The sequence below is a fragment of the Mastomys coucha genome, unplaced genomic scaffold, assembly GCF_008632895.1.
Source record: "Mastomys coucha isolate ucsf_1 unplaced genomic scaffold, UCSF_Mcou_1 pScaffold15, whole genome shotgun sequence".
NCBI classification, from domain to species: Eukaryota; Metazoa; Chordata; class Mammalia; order Rodentia; family Muridae; genus Mastomys; species Mastomys coucha.
In genome coordinates, this window is record NW_022196897.1 from 82,397,669 (window position 1) to 82,408,644 (window position 10,976).

At 33.6% G+C, this 10,976-nt stretch overlaps 1 protein-coding gene across 3 annotated transcripts in view; it reads left to right on the plus strand.

Annotated features, from left to right (window-relative positions):
• The window catches only part of Lrrc4c (leucine rich repeat containing 4C), a 1,245,152-nt gene that overhangs the window by 238,441 nt on the left and 995,735 nt on the right, over positions 1-10,976 (plus strand). For all 3 annotated transcript variants that reach the window (XM_031371128.1, XM_031371127.1, XM_031371130.1), the window contains exon 2: positions 3,273-3,453. The gene's annotated coding sequence lies outside the window, so the exon portion shown is untranslated. The remainder of the gene's footprint in view (positions 1-3,272; positions 3,454-10,976) is intronic.

Here is a 10,976-nt window from a genome sequence, read left to right on the forward strand (position 1 = left end):
AAAGGCGTGCGCCACCACCGCCCGGCTTGGCAAGGCTTTTATGAAACAGACCAAGATATCAGCTTTCCAAAATTTGCATATAGAGTTTAGTCCCAGTTAACACATATCTGTACCTACAGTTTTGTAAAATGATTGATACACTGCTAGAACTCCAAGTAGTCATGCCTAGTGACAAGCTTTTCTATGTCTCTTCAAGATGATCACACTCCAAGTGACACATGGAGAGCAATATTCTCCTGAGTTGAGTGGCATGGGCTGAGGTTGGATTTCTGTGATTTATTAAATGTCCTTCTGTGATATTTCTTTGTAACCCCTATGCTCCTGTTCTGAATAGAGGTGTCATTCTGATTGGTGTTTTATGAGCACAGGTCATAAGATACTTTCCAAGTTGTTGCAGTCATCCATTAAATGTTTTATTGTATTTCAGATACCTTAGATAGCTGGCAAAAAAAGAGTAAAAGTTTTTATCACACACAAAAGATTCCACTCCATACCTTAATAGCTTTAAACTATTCTTCTCACTGTACAATGATTAATAGCACAAAAACCATTCAGAACATTTAGCTACCTCTTATTAATCCTTCTATTAATCCTCCCAGTACCCCATGTGATATTTAGGCATAGAATACTGGGTTTAAGGACCCTTCTAGATTTAGTTAATTACTCGAGTATCAACTGTATTCATATGATATCTGAATTGAATAACTACCGATTGAAGGGGATATTGAATCAATTGTCTTGTCTATGGTTTTGATGGAAAAGGAAATGCTGAATTCTTTTAGTATTCAAATATCAGCTTTATCATCAGTACAACTATACGTGTAAATGTACATAAGGTACAAATCCATTTTTCACCAGTAGAATGTTACTAGCAGGATAAAATTATTCCCTAGATTGGGAATCATAGTTATGGAGCTAATAGATCTAATGGATAAAGATGTGCCTCACCCTTTCCAAGAACCAAGAGTAGAAAATCAATGCTGCCCACACCGCTGACTATGTGAGGGGATGACCTCCAGGTGCACATCTTACTAAGGAGCTATTGGCATTTGATAGATTCTGAGGAGAGTTGCTCTCTGTAGCCACTGGTAAGATTTTCATGTTCTAAATGACCCTAAATGAGCAAATTGCACCACTATTTTCCTAAATTAATGTTATCTTCAATTGTATTCTAAATATTTACTGTTATACTCATGGATAAGTGTGACTCACAACTCTCTCCCCAAAAGCTTCCATTTGCAAAAGGTATAGACTCATAAATGGACCCACAACTAAGGGATCCTGATCAAAATTTAGGAATAAGTAACCACTGAGGGGTAGCTAACCAATTGATACATCTACAACACAAGCCTTATAACTAAGACTCAGAGGAAAAAAAATGACAAAAGAGAGCAGAAAGTTTATAAATTCAGAGGTCTAGTACATCTATACTTCATAGTATCTCCTCTACACAAAAAAGGAAATATGAAGTCATGAAATACCAATATTAAGCTTGCCTATGTAGAAACAGTAAAATAATAGAGGAAATTCTACAAGGTCTTATTCATAACTGATTATCTACAGGTAGCCAATGTCTTCTGAGAAAGGTAGATTCCATTTCCTACAAGGGTAGGCATACTCATAGGCTGTAAGTGGTTATGCATGGGTGCATATATATATGTGTGTGTGTGTGTGTGTGTGTAATGTTTAGTGCATTCAATTATTTGTATATACATAGTGTGTACGTTTATGTGTATGATCATGTGTTTTTGTAGGAATAATTAAATTAGAACTTAATAATTTAGAAAAAGCAGTAACAAAAAGAAATTGAGGGGAGTAAGGGGAAAGAATGCATAAAGGTGTTTATATGTAACATTCTTAAAAATATTTATGAACTATTAAACCTAATAAAACTAAGAGAATATGTTATTGGGGAATAACAGTTGAAAGTCAAAATAGTTGAAAGTCATATGTCCTTGTATATATGTATAAAATCCTCAAAAATATAAAGAAAGAACCACTGGCAAACGTCTTAGATACTTATGAGCAGATAAATGGTGATATTTACTTCTACCTAATATCTCAAAGAAAGGCAAAACTTTACCAGTAGAAAAAATAGAGATGATTCTCTCTGAACATGGCACATGTATGTTCTGTAAAAACAAAACAAAAACATCAAATAAACAAGCAAAATCAATAATAAAATAAATTCTTCCAACTGTCTTCACTCAACACAGTGAGGTATTTCCCTTTCTGCTTCATGAGCTTGATTGATGAGTGCATTGATTCATTCAGAATAAAGCACCAGGTAGCTCACACACCAGTATCAATGAGAAAGCACTGTATAGAAAGAATTCAGTGTACTAGATTCATAGTACAAACCCCCACTGTGTTTTGTGGGCAGTGCAGAGAGACCTAGCTATGTCAAGTTTAGACTTCTGGAGACTTGTAAAGGCTACTTTAAAAAGTCACAGTTCTGGCTGGCATTATTAGGGACTGTCACACACCAGCTAAACCCTGAATCCTCTATGAATATGTGCAGGTGGTAGCACACTCTCCCTTTCCATGGCTTGGTCAACATAAGCCCTAGAGATCCAGTTCTTTAACATACATGACAATGTCTTAATAGCTCAATTTTTTTCCAGACAGTATTGCTTCAAGAGTGTCGTTTTATCTGTCACTGATTAAGACTGTGAGTGTCTGGCTCTTTTTTTTTTTTTTGGATGACAGTAGTATGTATAGACAAGGATTTCTTAGCTTTCAATGTAGGCATGGTGTGTTGCTTCAGCAAGTGGTAGGTACCATAAAAATATGTAATTATTAAATAGACACTATTTTATGGATTAAGGAGTAAATGAATACAAAGAGAAGTAGAACCAACACTAGTGTAAATTTTTCCCTCCTCCCGACACCTGTTTTGCTATCGCCTTCTAATACATGCAAAAAGAGAAACAAAGTAAGGCTGTGCATCTATAGCAAAATCTAACTCTCTTCTATATGCTTATTTTTCTAATCTCTGATCTGAAAGACACAATCATTCCCTTATCAAATATAGCTCACTGTATTAACAGTTAACTGGTAGCCTATAAGACAATGGCTGTAATTTCTGTGCAAGACATAAATTTGTTTGTCTTCATTTCCTTTGAGAAAGGATAAAAATCTCTTTTATAGTGCTAAAATGATCCTCTGGTATTAAATCCTAAATCATAACAACAGCTAGCAGTTTCAAATGTCTTTATGCGTGGATGCTATGATAAACACTTGACATAGATTATCTCATTTAATCCTCACAGAAACCAAATGAAGTGTTTACCGTCATTATCTCTCTTTGATGAAGAGGATACTGAGGCTCAAAGAGACTTAATAACTCGTCCAAGATCATCTAATGCTGAGTAATCAAGGGTGAGTGCCATGAAAGAACAAAGACCAGCCTGGACCAGTATATTTTTGAGAGGATAAGCCACAGGGTAGCAGGTGAGCACATTTCTCAATTCTAATTGAACTGGACACCTAACCATCAGACCGAGAGGGGCTCAGGAACTAAGCCATGGGCTTTTCTCATTGAGAGGATCACTGGCCTTCTAGAAAAAAAATCAGAGGTTGAATCTGATACTTTGAAGTTGCATTTCTGAGAAGTAGGCAAATGGGTTGACTTATCATTTATAACTAGCTCCTTAATGTGTAAGAGATTCAAGTCCTCATCTTGTGTTTCAGTGGTGTTGTGTCAGAGATTGTTGGTTTTGACCTTTTTTTCAGACCCATGAATGTCTCAGAATGCTTGACTTAAGTGCTCAGCTCTGTAGACAGTTTCTTCAAGCTATTGATACTGTTTCCAAATAATTTCGGTCTCTGGTACATGATAACTGCATTTCAGTTGGAAGCCTGCAGGGTTTCTAATCTCACAAATAACTTTGCCTGTCACTTAAAAAAATTCAGTGGTGGAACTATCCTAGGTGTATTTTGTGGTCTGAAACCCTCAGTCTCATGCTACTTACAAGATGGACTTGTTATAAAGTAGTATGTTCATGTCAGTAATATCACAATTAATAGCTTTCCTCTTGTATAGTTTTGTATTCTGTTTGTAGTTCACGATTTCCAATACTTATGTACCATTCTCTCATCTTTCACCTTTATTTCATCCCTGTGGTGCTCTGTAATCCAATATAATATAAAATTTAACTTGGTTGTAGAAATTCTAAATCAATGTGTTGTTGGCCAGAAGATTGATGAGTTTATTCTCTGGATTGACAACGAGAAGTGGGGATAGGGCAAGTCTAGAGTGACACAAAAGAAATGAATTGAAATTCAGAATTTTTGACTTCTCCATATGTCAGCATCTTTGGGGATTCTGTGCCAGATGGACTGAAATGCTGTTGTTGTGGGTTTGTTATCTTAAACTCTATTTGTAAATACCATAAATATAAATTATTTCTGTCTAAACATCTCAATTTAAATTAATGTATTCATAAACTTTATAAATATAAAATGTCTCAAACTAATGGATTTCATTTATAATTTAACAATAGGACTATCTTTGCAAGTCAATAGATAGTCATGTGTAATAGATATGTTACAGTTTTTGCTCCACTGGATATAATAAGCTACTTTTAAAAAGAATAGCTGTTTTTACAAGACAGCTATTCTCAAAAACATTCTTCTATTCCTTCTATTGTGAAAATTATTAGAATCTTTGAATTTTTATAAGATAGCAATATGATTAGTATATTTATTTATACATATATTATTTATATTTGAAATGAGATAAATATAATAAGGAGAAAGTGATTATCATTTGTGCTTTATCTCACAAAATCTTATGGTTCTTAGAACAAAAGAGCAATCCTTCTGAAAAGAATGTGGTTTATAATTTTCTGATTATATGTTGTACTATAAGTGTTCTTAGAGATGTAAACAGACACATATGTATGTCTGGAGACTAGTACTCATTTGAGAAACATGATCTGTTTTCCAAAGAACACACTGTGTTGCCTATATAGCCAGAGAAAGCAGGGAAAGGGTCAGGCAGAGGCAGAAGCAAAGGGAGAGGGCAGTGGGAAGAGGGAGTGAGATAATTTGTGAAAAGCAGAGAGATTACTTTTTTATAGATTTATGTTACAGGCAATATTTCAACTTAAGAACATGGACACTTATTTGCTACTTGGATGCCCTTGAAAAATTACTTCATCTCCTGCTTTGTTTCCATTGTTGTCAGAAGGACAACAATAACAGCACTGACCTCATAAGTTTATTATCAAAATCAGTAAAGCTGTGCATATGAAGAATGAAGAATTGTGTCTAGCATAAAGAAAGCACTCAGCAAACATCTTCACAGTTGTTTTTAATTCATAATGCATAAAGTTTCCCATTACTCAGGAAAAATATGCCAGTCAGAAATGGTATCAACCTTGATTTGGGTTTCAATATTTGTTGTTTGTAAAGGAAGCCTTTACAACTCTCTAGTTGTCTCTTAATGGATATCAAGGTTGAATCAGACTACATATTTAGAGGCCCCCATGGTGCCTTTTCTGTGTTATTGAAACTGGATTGCAGAGCACTCTTTCCACTCTTACTTGATATGTCCACAATTTCTGAATACATCTTGATTCTTGAGTGAGTTCTTAAAAATTCAAACAAGCTAGTGCTTCTTGGAAAGATTTGAGAGCATCATTGAACTGCACCTCCGAGACCCAAGCTGGCTTAGTATCTGCAAGCTCATTGAGTAAACAATTCCTTTCACCCTCATAAACAAACTAACAAAAAAAAATCCTTACTTGTAAATGGCAGGCAGAAGGTTAACCCACAATGTGTAAGCTTTTTTTTCTATTGCAAAAAACAATACCTTGGCAAGTAGGTAGAAATTTCTTTAGGCTATGAGAGTTTCAACACTCTTAAGCACCTTTATGTAGAAGCACCTATACACATCTCGCTGCATTTCAAGAAGGTTCAGCCATTGATGGAGTGTTACTTGAAAGCCACCTTTCTATTTTGGCTCTGCTAACTTGCTCTGGGTGCTTTCTTTCCTGCTGGCCGTTTTCCATTTGACTCTGTTCCTGATGCCCCATTCTTTGACTTACTTTAGATAATGTGAAAATACTGACTGCAGATGCCAAGGGTAAAAGGGCTCTTCTTCCTCACTGAACTGCATGTAGCAATTCATTTTTATCATTTCCAGGGGGAGTTTACAATCTTTTGGTAAATACTTAATATATGTACATTATGGTCATATAGAAGTGAAAATGGATAATTCTGCTTAATAACTTAATCATCTCACTTCAGTTTCAGAAAAAGAAAAAAACAAGCCAAACTAAACCAAAATACTGAACCAAATTATTAATTATGTTTTTAAGTTTTGAAATGGTTTTTAGCTTTAATAAAATGGTAAAAATAACAGAGGATTTATTATTGCTTCTTCAAACCTTTAAAATCCAATGTCTTTCAAGTAAAAACTTAAAAGCTTATTCTGTTAAGATAGAGAATATAAACTTAACTTTGGTAGCCCATTTATATATCACATGGAAGTTAATAAATCTCAGATAAAACCTGTACATTAAATCATACCATTTCCAGACTCAACAGATATCCCAAAACCATGGTATGCAGAGGGTAAAATCCCAGATCCTTTCTGTGTTCAGCACACATCCTGGTAAGCTAAGAAGAACTAGGATCCTAAAGTATACCCACTTCCTTCATTTGTACGAATGGCTAAGCGTCAGGAAGCTTATTAATTTTAGTGGATTCTTAAGTAAAGTAAATGTTAAAAGTGTACTCATTCTTCAGTGGATGCTTTAAATACTTCCTAGCTTTGTTTTGTGATATTCACATTGGTTAATAACTGAACTAAATTCTGTTTTTTGGTCCTTGTAGAAATTATACCCATTTAGGGAAGAGAACCACCCAAACATCTAAGAACATACTCCATCACTCCATGTTTTTTTCTGTAGAACTATGGAAGCACAGAGAAGGACAAGCCCATGTTTACATGGAAAGGTCACAGAGTGAGGATGAATATCACCAAAGGAAAGAATTAGTTAGCTAAATTTTGTAGGGTAAGTGGATTTTTACCAGGAATATAATATATTTTAATATCAGATGTCTACTACAATGTTATTCACAGTTACCAACTACCATATCCAATGCATAAAACAAAATTTATTAACTTTGCTTTTTCCTCTTTTTTGTCATTAGGATGATTCTCAGTCTTAGGAAGAAACAACAAACAAAACTTCTGTGCATGTTTATATAGTGCATTTGATTGTTTCCATTCTTAGATCTCAGTCTTATATGTGGTTCACTCATTCAATGGACCACTATACTTTTTAAAACTTTGTTGTATGTTCCCAAGAAAATATTATTAAGTAATATTGTTTGCTGTTTGTACAAATGTGGGTAGGAAATATAAGTATTTCTTTTGTTATTTGACCTTGGATAAGGTGATTAAACTGCAATATTCTTAATTTGTTTCTTATTTTAAATGGAGGTAGGCAAGACTTTTATTTTAATTTTTGATATTATAAATACATCATTTCCCATTTTCCTTCCCCCAAATACTCCCATATACATCATTTTGCTCTAATATATGGATCCTTTCATTAATTGATATATATATATATATAAATATGTATCTTATGTATTAACTTGAACACTATATGATATATGTCTATATCAGAAACAAAAACAAAACAGAGTAAAAAACATAGTGAATACAGATAAGTGAATAAAACACTAGATGATCAGCATTAACTGCTCATTTTAATGTCAAAGAGGTACAATGACATTGAGATAAACAATATTGAGATCAGCAAATATATCATCCAAATGACCAAAAAGAGGAGACAGTAGAGTAAATAAACTTTGTTATGTGCATTGAATAAGGCAGTAGGGAACTATGAATAACACCGTAGTAGAGAAGTAACTGGAAATTAACACTCAATATAATATATTCCTGATAAAATTTACTTGTCATAATCTACATACACATATGTGTGTGCATATATTGCGAATATCCATAATTATAAATATATATGTAAACTTTTCTTTTTTAAATATAAAAACAATAATAGTTGTATTAAAATTATGCTTTAGTAATTAGATAATAATAAGTACTTATTGATTCATATATTTTGAACATCGGACTAAGGTAACTTCTAAACCCTGACATGATAACCAGGTGTCCTAAATGTGTTAACTTACCATCTTTAATAAACTCTGATAAGAATCAAGCAATGCTTGCAGAGTGGAATGAGGAGCTTATGTTAACATTCATCATGTGATTCATATCTCATTTCTTGCTAATTGATCATATAACTTACTTTATGTTATTTGCTACTACTCTATCCTCAGAAAATATGCTTTTGGTGTAGAAATGTTGTAGTACTACGTACAGAGACAAAAGCGTATGTTTTATTCCAAAACTTATTTTATTCAGCCCCTGCCAGTCTGTAAGGCCTCTAGTCAGATATACATAAAAGAACATAAGGATATATGTTCTTTCTTCTTTTAATACATGAGTCACCTAAATAAAAGTGCTGGGTAGACAGAATCCATATTCAAGCCATGACTGTGCTTTAAAAACAACATGGGTCCCACTACTTACTGAAGGAGAAGGGATACTGTGCAAAGCATACACTTCTCCTACAATGCTCTGTGTGCTTCACTTTGTGTGTTATATTGATGTAGGGTATTGCCTTGAAGGACTTGTATTTATTTTTGAACTACTGTCAGCGCTCCATAATTAACATTGCTCAGAAGAGAAATGCTATTTTGCCTCCTGCATCATCAACATAACTGTCAGTAAGTCAGAAAGTCTTTGCCATTATAGCTCTTAATGTACGAAGCAGAATAGAAGAGCTGGATGGCTCCACCCTGGGCTGGTTGGAGGACTGGCATATGGTACGAAACATTGTAGCATCCACCCACCTACTTTTGCTTTAAAAATGGGTCTTGAAATGCCATTTTAATCCCAATATATTTTCAAGTTTATAATACGATTTATTTGTTGATTTCAACATTGTTTATCTCAATGCCATTCTGTCTTAACATGAAAATGGAAAGTTAATGCTGATTTTCTAGTTTTTTTTCACTTATCTACATTCACTATGTTTTTTGTTCATTTTGTTGTTTTTGTTTTTGGTGATCTATATCCCATATAATAATTCATGGTTTTCTATCCTGTAAATTTTGTTGAAATTTATAACAGCAATAGGTAATTAAACTTTTCATGAAATGAAAGATAGTAATACCTTAGGCTTGCTTTACCGCGTGAGAAGTATCTAAGTACAACTTTTTAACAGTCAAAGACTTCTGTAGCCTTTACATTTACACTATACTCAAATGTAGTATAAAATAATGTAAGGTAATTTTCTTATATAAGGTGATGTTTATGTAAGAACTTTTAAGTTTTAAGTGCATGTGTAGTAGTATATTGAGATGATATAGGCCCTTCAAAATCATTTTGACATGTATGAAAAGTTAGAACAATTCATTTCTAATACAGCCCACAGATTTTACTATTATGTTTCTCCTTCAAACTGAAAACACAGATCCCTAGAACAGTTTTTACGAGAAGGTTTACAACAGTATAATTCCCAGTATCCCAGAGCTGAAAATAACTCAAATGTCAACTTATTAATTGATAAACAAAATTTTAAATATTTATACAACTGAAATCACTTACAAATTTAAAAATATAATGAAGTACTGATATATGTTGTAACAAAAATAAACTATTAAACCATTATGCTCTGTGAGCATAGCCACAAAATGTCACATAGTTTATTTAAGAACATTATAATGAAATCAAATCAATATTGTATTAAATGCCCAAAACAAGTAAATCTATAGAAAGCAAAGTGAATTCGTGCCACATATTTTCTACAGAACTAAGCTAACTAGTCTCACAAGATGGTTTCAGAGGGTGATCCTGAGCCTGGATACCTGAGTTTAACTCCTGGGACCCATGTGGTGCAAAGAAAGAACCAGATCCCGCAAGTTGTCTCTGACTTCTAGATGCATATGTGGTAAAGAGGCATCGCCATCTGTCCTTACAAACAAACAAGTAAATATTATTTAAAAGACAAAACTAAGAAAACTACCCATAAGAATGGCACAAAAAGAACAAGAAACATGGGATGCTAAGGCTGACTTTGTTTTTTGAATATCCCCCTAAAACAATAGCTTGACTACTAACAAAAAAGTGAATTCAGTTATGGAGGCAAGGGAGATAGAAATGATGAAATGTTCAAAAACTCAACTATTCATATTCACTATACAAGTATAAGATAATATTAAAACCTACTAAATTATGCTGTTTTACAAATGGAATTTACATAGGTAAATTATATTTCAATATAATTATTATAGAGATTTATGATATATTTTATATACTCTTGAATAACAATAGAGAGAACAAAGAGTAAATGTAGAAGGAAATTATGGATAAAATTACTTTAAACTTTAGATTTTATATATACCTGATCAATATTTATACTGTGATAACTTCAGAGTACCTTTTAAATAAGTAAAATATGCTGCTTTTATGTTTTTTAAGCACAGGTAGATGCTCACTGTCACAGTTCAAAAATTGATTGTTAAGTGTTGTTTGTTAATATGAAACAAGAAGTAGTACTTGTGGTCATTGAACATGCTTGGTCCATCCTTGAGACTTGTTAAGGAATTGCATAAAGATGAGGAGGCAAGAAATACTAGAGATGCTGTTTTTCTACTTTGGATCACTATTGATCCTCTATGTAAGAATAGACCACAGGCAAGAAAAGAAAAGAAAAGGAAAGGAAAGGAAAGGAAGGAAGGAAGGAAGGAAGGAAGGAAGGGAGGAAGGGAGGAAGAAAGGAAAAGAAAGGGGTAAGCAGAGTCACACCTATAGTTCCAGCACTAGGGAGGCAGAGGGAGGCAGATCTCTGAGTTCCAGGCCAGCCTGGTCTACACAGTGAGTTCCAGGACAGTCATGGTTACTAAATAAAAATCTGAATCTGTCTCAAAAA